Genomic DNA, 12,397 nt, shown 5'->3' with positions numbered 1-12,397 from the left:
ATGTGCATTGTAGTCTACCATGAAACTCACCCTGCGAATTCTTTGGGTATTAGTTTATGCAAACCACGAAGTAAAAACAATGTTTGGCATTGCTTTTACTTAGTAATCACAGCAGATGAGGTTCCCCATGATGGGGAAATGCACACGGAAGCCCAGATGGATTCTTTTAAAAATAAGAAGGAGAAATGGCATGTGATTATATGCGTGTGTGTATAACATGTAAATGTGTGCTGGTGACAAGTGCTATATTCAAATTCATTCATTTTTCTTAGCTATTTGGTACTTTGTGAAAGTCAAGTTCACTTATCAAGACCAAGCTAATCTTTTAACGTGACTGCTGGACCAAGGGGCGCCAGGAAGAGTTAAGAGGCTCCGTGAGGAAAGGAGCCATGTCTAGTTTTGCTCACAATTGTTTCCCAGCACCCCACATTTGCTTTGCATGTAGTGGGTGCATGATAAATATATTTTTATAAAGATAAATATAAATAACAAAGGAATATGAAATGGTATGAACATTTGGAAAATGCCTCCGTATGGGTAAATGCTTCTAATTATAAAATCCTTTTAAAGAATTCCTTTATAAGAAAAACGGCATTTCATACGTTTAAGAACACGTTGGCTACAAGTCTGGGAGGAAATGGAAGGAAAGAAATCCAAAGCTTTAGAGGAAATTTGGCCTTTCTTCCTAGGATTGGTTTATGCTTCTGCATCCCCACATTTTCCATTACTCTAAACCACACGTTTCTGCAAGGCTCAGTGTGTTTTAATTAAACTCTGATGATGAACATTGACTCTCCAAACTTCCTACTGGTTCGTACCATTATGCTTCAAAAGCGGGAATAAAGAAAACAGTGAGGAGAGAATAATATTCACCAATTCGTTAGACGTTTGCATTACACTCACAGAAAACAGAACCACAGAATAACGGTGCTGGTATTATCCTGGGTTCCTCTAATGCACTTACCAAATGATCATTTCCTCGCTTTCCAGGATTGACATTTTGTTCCTTTATTTGCCTGTTTTGTGTTCACACAGAGACGCTCTGTCTATCTGACTCAGGCTATGAAAATGCTTGACTTGGCAACAAACATGGGTATTTTCCCGCGCAGGCCTCAGCACAAGCCCACGAGGAAAAAGAAATCCAGAGCTCACATGTCTCTCCTGCTGGCATCTGTAGAGATCCCACCAGCCCATGCCAACAGCCACAGTTGAAGGTGGAGGCTGAACGGGAGAGCTGTGTCCCCAGCTCAACTCTGCTCAGAGAGGCTGTCATTGTAAAACTGGATGGGATCTATGAGGAGATTATTTCCTTCTTTCATCTCCTCTCCGCCCTGGTCCCCTCCTTCAATCCCGACACTCCTTGCTCTTCTTTCTCTTTCGGAGTTCGGCTGGTGTGCGGTCTGCTTGCTGTTTCTTTAGAGATCGGTCTTCTCTTTCTTTCTTTCTTTCTTTCTTTCTTCCTTCTCCCTCTTTTTTCCTCTCTCTCCAATTCTTTCTTTCTCTTCTCTTTTTCTTTCATTTTCTTCCTTCCTTTCTCCTTTCTTGATCTCCCTCCCTCCTTCCTTTTCCCCTTGCTTCCTTCCTTTCGGAGTCTCTTATAAAAAAATAAATAAAAGAATCAAAATCACAAAGAACTATTTGACTAACAAAGACTTCTGTCAACAGCACCAGCCTTTGCCCAGTCTGTCACTCTCTCCAGTTCACCCCTTTGCTTACAATGTTAAGAGATGCAGGTAAGCTATTGTGAAAAAGTCTAAGGAAACCAAGAGAAAATTCGATAATGAATCCTCATTAGGGTGTCTGCAATCACACTTTAATCTGTAAAAACAATCACCCATGGAAACCTGTCTCGTCTGTGCACATCATGTGCCTGTAACACACCCACGGTGTTGCACCCAATACAGGCTGGCAAGATAATCTTGGTTCAGGGCATTAAGCTGTATTATGTTCAAAATGTATACTGTGAAATGACTTTTGGACTCTGATACAATTCCAATATTCACAAAGTCAGCAAGTTTACCAAGCAAACAAGAAAAAAAAACCCCAAAAACATGAGGTTTAATTATTAAACGACACAACTGCTGGGACAATCCTCTCAGTTTGCAGCCTGCACCCATTCATTTCTCAGAGAAGTGTGTGTTTCAGCTCCAGGAACTCAGGGGCCATTCACCCGGGGAAGGGCATGTTCCCCCTGGATGCATCCTTTGAGAACTGGAGAGCCCCACCCCAGGCACAGGGACATAAAGTTAAAAGTCCAGGAAGCAAGTGGATCGCTTCATTTTAGTTCTGTTTCCAAATTCTCAAGTTAGCACTTGCCTGTGAGTTTTTAAGTGGGAATTCAAGAAGATTTGGAAAAATCTCCAGGCCTGCTGCCTTTTTGGTGTTTCAAAATCCTTCTTTTTCGAGGGCCCAGCATCCCAGATCATCCTCTGCCCACCAGCTCTGCCATCCGTGAATAGGGGCATTGATCTGTGGGAGGTAAATGCCAAGCACTCGATCCAGGAAACAGTAATTGGAATGATTTACTTGCATGTCCTGAGTCCCATCAGGCACTAAAGAGATGGATGCTTTGCTAAGAAATCTCGCGTTCATCAACTTTAATTTAAGGTAACCCAAGTTGGCAGTTAAAAGCCTACTTTTCAATCAGCAGCCAAACGTTTCCCTATTAAATCTTTAGGAGACTATATTACTAACTTTTGGGAAATACCGTTGGCAGGAAGCTGAGCTTGAGTCAGTTTAGGACTTCGCAGTATTAGTTAAGATGCCCTCCACAAACGTGGCGAATCCACGTGTCCATGTATGATCGGCCAGTCAGAGCATGCACAGCTGACATGGCCTCCACCAGGTCTCTACCCAACCACGGCCACTGGGAGGGACTGGAGCAGCTCGGACCACTCTGCCATCCTGAAAGGAGGGACAAGAAGCACTGCAGTGATGTGGGGACAGGCAGCTGAGACAGCATCTGTGCTCATTTTCTCAGAGAAATGCGAGAAGTGAATAGGAAATCTGGTCCTCGTGCTCTTGGAGATCATGACGCAGTGGAGAAGATCAGATGGCCTCCATGAAAATGTGATGTAACATGGCAGAGCAGCAGGTGACTGACCATGTGCCAAACAATTGTACAGAGCTGTGAGGAGGGAGAGGTCAGTGGCTTGGAGTGAACAGGAAGGGGGATATGGAGGTGAGCTAGACCGAAGCAGAGCAAGTCAGGGGCCCAGGATTTGGAGAGGAGGAGGAAGGGACCTGCATGAGGACAGTGGGAAGAGCAAAGGCTTAAAGCAGAAGCCAGGCTGAGCTTGGCCTGTCCTCTCCTGGGTAATCCAGAGCATTGAAGATTTCCAAAGAACGGAGAAGAAGAAACTGATGTTTTCTCAAGATTAATCCAGAGGCTATGGTAAATGGAAGGAGAAAAGAAAGCCTGGCAGCAGATAAAGCAGTTGGAATATTGTAGTTGTCTGGGTCTGTGGTTTGAAAAATGGGTATGTATGCCCAGGGGATGTTCAAGATGATCCACTCAGGATGTGCAAAGAAAATATCAGAATTTTGATTTGTGTTTACTTTTTTAAAAAGTTTTAAAACTTTTCATTTTGAAGTAATTTCAAATTTTCAGGACAGTTGTAAAAATAATACAAAAGCAATACAGACAACTGCAACATATCCCCACCCAGATACCCAGCTCTTGTCACATTTGTCCATCTTTCCTCCCTCCCTCCCTCCCTTCCTACCTATCTATCTATCTATCTATCTACCTATCTTATTCCAGTTTGCTAGATCTGCCATTATGCAAATACCAGAAATAGATTGGCTTTTATAAAAGGGGATTTATTAGGTTACAAATTTATAGTTCTGAGGCCAAAAAAGTGTCCAAACTAAGGCATCAACAAGAGGATAACTACACTGAAGGAAGGCCAATGGCATCTGGAACACCTCTGTCAGCTGGGAAGGCACGTGGCTGGTGTCTCCTGGTCCTTTGCTCCTGGGTTGCATTTCAAAATGGCTATTTCCAAAACATGTCTCTCAGCTTCTCTCCCTCAGCCTCTGTGCATCCTTGCTTGGGCTTCTGTCTCTCTTAACTTCCCTCTGTCAGCTCCTGTGCCTCCTTGCTTGTTCTCCCAGGGCGTTTCTCTCTAAGCATCTGGGGGTCCTCTCTTAGCTTCTCTGGTCTCCATCTCTTAGCTTAGCATCTCCAAACGTCCTTCTGTCTGCATCTCCAAGCATCTCCAAGTGTCACATCTGTGTCAGCTCTTGAGCTCTCTTAAGAACCCCAGTGAACTAAACAAGACCCATCCTGAATGGGCAGAGTCCACATCTCCATGGAAATAATCTAAACAAAGGTCTCACCGACAGTTGAGTGAGTCATATCTCCATGGAAACACTCAATCAAAAGGTTCAACCCTAATCAAAAGACTAATAAGTCTGCCCCCACAAGACTGCAGGAAAGAACATGGCTTTTGTGGGGAACATAATAAATTCAACCCAGCACATTCCACCCTCTGGACCCCAGAAAAAATATGTTCTTTCCAAATGCAAAATACATTCATTCCATCACAATATCGCAAAAGCTTAAATCATTTCAGTAACAATAGGTAAGTACAAGATCTTATCAAAATCAGTTACAGGCATGGTCTGTCCTAAGGCAAAATTCCCCTCTGGCTGTGGACCTGTGAAACCTAGAACAAGTTATCTGCTGCCAATATACATAGGAGGGACAGTCATAGTATAAACATTTCCATTGCCATAGGAAGCAATTGGAAGGAAAACAGGGTTCAGAGGCCCAAAACAGTTCCTAAAACCTGCAGGACAAACTTCATTAGATTTCAAAGTCTTAGAGTCATTTATAGAATGATGTTTTATCCTTGGGGCTTGAGAGAGCAGTAGTCCCACCCTTTCCAAGGGACTTTATGGCAGCCCTTTTCTCTCCAAATGCTGGGGTGAGTGTTCCAACATATCCACACATTTCCTTTCATATTTTACTATAAGTTGCGAGGAGAAGCCAGGCTATGTTTTCCACAGTTAGTTTGGAGGTCTCTTCAGCTAAGTATCCCAGCGCATCGCTTTCAAATTCTGCCTTCCATCTGACACCAGGACTCAATTTTGCCAAATTTTCTACCACTTTAAAACAAGGATCATCTTTCTTCAAGTTTGCAATGACACATTCATCATTTCTGTTTAAGACCTCATCAGAAGTATATTTAGAGTCCATATTTCTACCAACAGTCTCTTCAAAGCAATCTAGGCCTTTTCTATCAAGCTCCTCACAATTCTTCCAGAATCTTCCCCTTGTCCATTTAAAAAGCCGTTCCAACATGTTTGGTATTTGCAAACTCAGCAGCACCCCACTCCTGGTACCAAAATCTGTTCTGGTTTGATAAAGCTGCCATTATACAAAATATCAGAAATGGACAGGCTTTTATAAAAGGGGTTTATTTGGTTACAAATTTACAGTTCTAAGGCCATAAAAATGTCCCAAATTAAGGCATCAAAAGAGGAAACCTTCACTGAAGGAAGGCCAATGGCTTCCAGAACACCTCTTGTCAGCTAGGAAGGCACATGACTGGCATCTGCTGGTCCTTGGCTCACGGGTTGTGTTTTAGCTCTTCTCTCCCAGCTCCTGTGCATCCTTACTTATTTCTCCCAGGGCATTTCTCTCTAAGCATCTGAAAGTCTTCTCTTAGCTTCTCCAGGGCAAACTCTGGGCTTCACCTCTTAGCTTAGTATGCTGGTTTGAATGTATTATGTCCCCCAGAAAAAGCCATATTCTTTGATGTAATCTTGTGGGGGCAGACATATTAGTGTTGATTAGACTGGAATCCTTTGAGTGTTTCCATGGAGATGTGACCCACCCAACTGTGGGTAATAGCTCTGATTGGATAATTTCCATGGAGGTGTGGTCACATCCATTCAGCATGGGCCTTGATTAGTTTACTAGAGCACTATATAAGCTCAGACAGAAGGAGCAAGCTTGCTACAGCCAAGAGGGACACTTTGAAGAATGCATAGGAACTGAGAGAGTAGCTGAGACAGACATTTTGAAGACAGCCATTGGAAGCTGATGCAGACATTTTGGAGAACGCCATTTTGAAACGCAACCTGGGAGCAAGAAGATGTCAGTCACGTGCCTTCCCAGCTAACAGAGGTTTTCCGGATACCATTGGCCATCCTCCAGTGAAGATACCTGATTGTCGATGTGTTACCTTGGACACTTTATGGCCTTAAGACTGTAACTGTGTAACCAAATAAACCCACTTTTATAAAGGCCAGTCCATTTCTGATGTTTTGCATTCCAGCAGCATTAGCAGACTAGAACACTTAGCATCTTCAAACACCCTTCTGTCCATGTCACCAAGCATCTCTAAGCATCTCTGTTGGCTCTGGCTCCTGTCTCTCTTCCTGAGCCTCTTAAAGGACTCCAGTGATCTAATTAAGACCTACAAAATGGGTGAGGCTACACCTCCATGGAAATGATCTGATCAAAATATCTCACTTACAGTTGGGTGAGTCACATCTCCATGGAAAAATTCTAATCAAAAAGTCACACCCTAATCAAAAAGATTAACAAGTCTGCTCCCACAAGATTGCGTTAAAGAACATGGCTTTTCTGGGGGATATAATAGATCCAAACTGGCACATTATCTGTCTATCTATCTATCTATCTATCTATCTATCTATCTATCTATCTATCCATCCATCCATCTGTCCATCCATCCATCCATCTGGCTTTCTGGCTATTCATCTATTTATCAATCTATTTTCCAAATATTTGAGAGTAGACTGTAAAATCTCATCTTTTAGAGTTTCTATTTTATGTATTTTAAATGAACAGTCTAGCTTAATAGTAATTGTATATAAGTATATAATTAGAAATGGGAGATGAATTATATCTCAATTTTTAAAAAACTTAAAAAAAAATTGGGGGAGCATATGCAAACATGTTTTATTAATACACAGGACCAAAAGAATTTGTGGGAAAATGCTCCAGGTGCTTAGAGACCTGGATCATGGTGATGGTAGTGAGTGTTAAGAGCTCCTACAAAGAAAAACTAGAAACTCAGTGAGCCACTGGATATAGGAAATGAAAGGAAAAGAAGTATGATCATGATCTCTTTGGTTTCCAGTCGGAGGAAGTAGGGGATGGTAAGGATCCTTCAAGGAGGGCCAGAGGACGACTCATGATGATCCTTGTGGGATGCCCTTGTCGGAGAGGTGAAAGGAAAATGGGAAGTTTCCAGGTCACAGAGGTCAAGTGGAGAGAAAATTTCAAGGAAGATAGAATGGTCAACAATATCGGGGAGGTCAAGCAGAATGACCCTGAGAAAGAAATGGAATTCCATAAGGAGGTCATTGAAGACTTTGAAAGTAACTTGGGCAATGAATCGCAGATGGAAGCTGGACAACAGCGGTGAATTAGGGATCAAATGGGGAGGAAATGAAGGTCATGGGTCATGTTTAGATTTCAACTATTAAAATGTCAGGTGCCAAAGTCAGAACTGTAGGGGTGGGAGACTGGGATGTGTTAAGATTTTACCTTTGTCTAGGACCCCAGGGGAATTCACTATTGATAGCCAAACAGTTTTAAGTGGTAACAGGCTGGGGCAGTGGGGCATGGGGTGGACAATGGCGGGGGGACAGTAAAGTGTTGGATGCTGCCCCAGACTCTTCCAGACCTCTCAGGTTTTGTGTGCGGGTCTGTGTGTGTGACCAGAGAATGTAAGAGAGCTCTAATTTGGTGAAACCAGAAGGACTACGGTAACCTCAAATCCATAAACTGAGCAGAACTCTGGAACTGTCTCCCTAAGTTCACATCCTATTTACTATTTAAAGTCAGAAGAAGATCAGAATAGAGTCTTGTCTACAAATAGCCAGGCCTTCGGGATCTCTCAGAGTAGATGCCTGGTAGGTGACTGAATTTCTCACCCTAGTTGGATCTCTGGACACTCAGGGCACACTACCACAACGTTCTGAATTTGCCTGAGTGTAACACGGTTTACCCTCCATTTCAGAAGGGTGCAAATAAATTCACAGCCACATTTACAGCAGAAAAACTAATTAATGCTTATAAAATTCTTTGAGAGCCTCAGATGAAAGGAACTATTTAAGTGCAGAGTATTCTCTCCTGCTAAAGATGGAGAACATTAAACAAACCAGATGCTCCCAGAGAAAAAACTATATCCTGGGAATAAATTCAGTAATTTTGGAAATTGCATTAAATATTTTAGGTGAAAATCAATAATTACTGGTAACTCTTCAGGAGAGATAATCTTTCTGTTTCTAGAATTACCTTAATAGCTCACATCCTCAGACACTTGTGAACCTCATACAGAATATCAATATATATTTCACAGAATCATAGCCTCTTGGGTTGTTAGGGATCCCAAAGGTCATCTAGCTCAGCTACCATTTGTTCATTAAATCCTCTCTGTTCCATCTACCCCAAATGGCCACACAACCTATGCTTGATATCTCTTGCAAGGGACTCACTACCTCCCATTCGCATTGCTTCTATCTAAATATAGACTGAAAAGTCCTTCTTACCATATTTTGCATGTTTACAAGCTAAGGCTCCCTTTAGGCTTCTGTGATCCTAAATCTCTTCTCATATGCATCCTTGGTTATTCACTCTTCTCTTTCTTTGTTTCTGCACATCATTTAAAAATCTGATCCTGCTGGTAAGGCCCCAGAATTTTTTCAATAATGACTTAAAAGTTTGGGGGGGGGGGTTCGGTGTGTGCAAATGTGTGCAAATGTACCCAATGGTTTTTGTGCAGTGACTTGCCCCAAAAGAAGAATAATATCTGACATGCCTGTAGGGTACCATGGTTCTATATATTCTCAGAAGGTGATTCAACTTGCCACTGAGTATCAGGTTGAAGAGCTCCTCTCTTATCAATGGAAGCTGATGTTACATCCATCCCTGGCTCAGACCAGCTAGTGGACTACTAGTACCAATGAGTAAAACTGGTTAGACAGGGTTCAAGGCTGGCTCCTCATCCAGGCCTTAGATCCCTCCTGCCCAGATGGTCCCGTGGGTTTGCCCAGACTCTTGGTTAACAACGGGGATGGGCAGAGTGTGGCTGGCTCAGCATATCGCAGCATGGGCTCTGAGAAAAAAGATCATGGCAGCATCTGCCTGAAGGATTCTCTGCTGCCCTGGAGTTCTCAGACTGCTGCTGTGCTGGAGAGAGAAGACACTGGCAGAAAGAAATATGGGAGCCTGAAAATTAGGACTTCATGGAAATATACCTTGGCAGGGGGCGGGGCAGGGAATGCAGGGGAAAGCGTGAAGACGAGATTCAGAAATGACTCAAGATGTGGCCTTGGGCAGTCTCTTCCCATACTTGAACTCTCCACATGGATATTCAATGTGCATCTGATGAGAGCCTTTTGCAAACCCTTAAGTGCCTATGTGTGTGTGCTGGGATGGGGTCATTTGCAGGGGAGTGTTCACATATGTGTGTACAAGTGTATGCATGGCAGGGCTGCCTGAAGGGCAGGTGGGGTGGCACTTGCCTGCTTGCTTATTCTCAGGTTAGGGGTAAGTCCAGGTGGGGATGGAGTAGGGTATGTATCTAATACCAAGAGAAAGATTTACCCTGACTTCTCATTCAGGGTTCAGAGAGGTAACATAAGGTATCTGTATGCCCAATGTTTGTTTGGCACACATGAAAATGCAGACCTCAATATTTACCCTCTAAAACTTTTACAGTGCAAATTAGGAGGCTGGTTCCAATAATGAGGCCATAAAACATCAAAGGGTTGTGCTACAGTCTCATGAGCTACAGGCATGGGAAAATGGTTTATCTTGGATCCTTGGCAGCCATTAATACGCTAGAAGGAGGAGCAATCCAGAGACAGAAGTTTCAAGGCCACAGAGAAGGTTTATTTTCATCCAAACACAACAGAGTCTCCTGAATGCTGGACCATGGGCATCAGCTGTGGCATTCCACTGAAAGAGACTTCTCTTGATGTGAAATCTTATCTCAGGTTTTCACCCTGAGCTTATCTGTGGAGATTCCCATAGGAAGCCTGGACTTTTTTTTTTTTTTTTTAGCTTTGGACAAAATTAGCTAGCTTTCCCAGAATTCCATTTTGTTCTTAGTCAGGTATTTAACTTTAATGCTCATATAAAAATTCAATAGAATATTTACCAATAGCAAGAATTTTGAAAAGAGCTGTTTTAAAATTAAAAATTTAGGCAAATTGTCATCCCCAAAGGAATGTCATTCAACCCACCTAAAAAATCAATCTATTGCGAGGAAAGTAGTTCTATATTTTTACTCAAAAAATTGTTATGAATAATTTGGTATGGTCTCAAAAGAACTGTTTGGATCAGTTGCTATATTAGTTAGGGTTCCCCAGGGAAAAAAACCAACAAGAAATATATCTATGTATGTTTATCTGTAGGCAGATATGTATATGTAATAAAAAGATTTATTATAGGAAATAGACTCATGTGACCATGGGGGCTGCCAAATCTTAACTCCATGGGGCAGGCTGTAAGCTGGAAACTCTGATACAGGTGATGCCAAAGTTGAGTCTAAATTTCCCAGGGGTAGCTACCTGACTGAAGTTGAGGCAGGAATTCTTCTCCTGATTTCTGGCTTTTAAGACCTCCAACTGATTAGATGAGGAGACTTCCCACATTGCTGAGAGCAATGATTGTTAACTGTAGATGCAATCAACTGATTATAGATGCAAATTCATCTATGAAATACCCTCACAAGTAACAAGTGCTTACTTGACCAAACAACTGGACACCATAACCTAGACAGTTGGATATGTGAACTTAACTATCACAGCTGCTAACAAAATGACTCAAGAAACATAAGGCTATGATCGAAGTTGACAGAAAGTTACTATCTAAGCCTTTGACAATGGTGCTTACACTATAATTAGAGTTTATGTTCCCAGCTACACTCCCTACTTCCAACTTTCCACCACTTTGCCATAAAGATCTTGAAGGCAGCATACCTACATCATTCATCTTTTGATTTCCCTAGACTCAGGCCAGTGCTTTGAAGAGAGCAAGTACTGTTTTGTGAATGTCCAGCAAAAGGAACTGAACATGGAGTGGCTGTCAAGACGCATATGGCCTACTCACCGAACGCCGCCAACATGGTGTTCAGGCACCTCGTGGAGGTTGGCTGGATGGCCTACAAAGCTGATGGCAATTGTAAATATAATTGATCAGAACGGGGTTTTGGTTGGTGGACCTTGCACTCAAGTAAAGAGACAGGCCATGCCTTTCCAATGCATGCAGCTCCCTGACCTTTATCCTCAAGGTCCCACACAGTACCCATCAGAATTATGTCCGACAAGCCTGACAGAAGGTAGAAATCAATAGAAAATGAGAGCCACAAGGCCAAGAAGATTGAAGTCAGAGAAAGAAAAGCCAAGATGACAGATTTTGATCATTTTAAAGTCATGAAGGCAAAGAAAATGAGGAACAGAATAATTAATTAAGCATGAAGTTAAGGCATATTCAAAAGGAAGTTCTCCTGAAAGCTTCTCCCAAAAAAGCACCTGATGCTAAGAGAACTTAGCAGCTGCTGCTATGGTTCCAGCAAAAAGATGACCACTGTGGGCAAGAAGACTTCAGCCTAGAAAGTTCCTGCCCAGAAAGCTACAGGCCAAGAGGCAGGGGCTCCAAAATCTCAGAAGAGTCTGAGAGCTCAAGCTCAGAAGGCACCTGCTCCAAAAGCATCTGGCAAGAAAGCATAAGCATCTGTTATAAAAGTAATACAAGTTCTTTTTGACATGCAAAAGAAAGAGGCATATGGTAGGCACACTCAACCAGGAAACAACTGAACCCCAAATGGAGTAGATTTGACTCTAACGATGTGGAACTGACTACAACTGCTGTGGTTCAGAGACAGAAACGGATATGGCGGCAGTAGTTTCGGAGACCTTATTGAGGAAAATGATTGGAGTTTCCCAGATGCTGTCCCCTACTCCAAGTCTGGTTCAGGATCCTTGTTAGACTGATTCATAGTGCCATGAACTTCTCTTTCATAGCACTCATCTCACAATTATTAACTATGGAATTGTTTAATGTCTTTCCTCTCTTTAGGCAGTATGCTTTATTAGGATAGGGCAATATCTATTTGGTTTGCTACTACATCCCTAGGGCCTGGCTTGTTGTAGGGGCTCGATAATATTTGTTAACTGAATAGACGTAACCTTAGAGGATTTATGGGCAGCCATTAATACGATAGAAGGAGGAGCAATCCAGAGACAAAAGTTTCAAGGCCACAGAGAAGGCATGGTGGGTGTGGGAAATGTGATTAGAAATGATAGGTTAGGATCAAGTTCGTTGGGTCTTTGGAATCCAGGCAGAAGAACCTAGACTAGTAGGCCAGAAGCGGCCACTTAGGTTTTTTGATCAGGGGGTGATATGAAA

At 42.5% G+C, this 12,397-nt stretch overlaps 2 protein-coding genes and 1 pseudogene across 3 annotated transcripts in view; 1 reads left to right on the top strand and 2 right to left on the bottom strand.

Annotated features, from left to right (window-relative positions):
• The window catches only part of SCAF8 (SR-related CTD associated factor 8), a 337,204-nt gene that overhangs the window by 66,590 nt on the left and 258,217 nt on the right, over positions 1-12,397 (bottom strand). The gene's annotated exons all lie outside the window — the stretch shown is intronic.
• TIAM2 (TIAM Rac1 associated GEF 2) overlaps positions 1-12,397 on the bottom strand; it is a 337,029-nt gene that overhangs the window by 321,596 nt on the left and 3,036 nt on the right. The gene's annotated exons all lie outside the window — the stretch shown is intronic.
• LOC119521691 lies at positions 11,113-11,718 on the top strand (annotated as a pseudogene).

Source organism: Choloepus didactylus, chromosome 2, assembly GCF_015220235.1.
Source record: "Choloepus didactylus isolate mChoDid1 chromosome 2, mChoDid1.pri, whole genome shotgun sequence".
NCBI lineage: Eukaryota > Metazoa > Chordata > Mammalia > Pilosa > Megalonychidae > Choloepus > Choloepus didactylus.
This window is presented reverse-complemented; position numbering and strand designations above follow the sequence as displayed.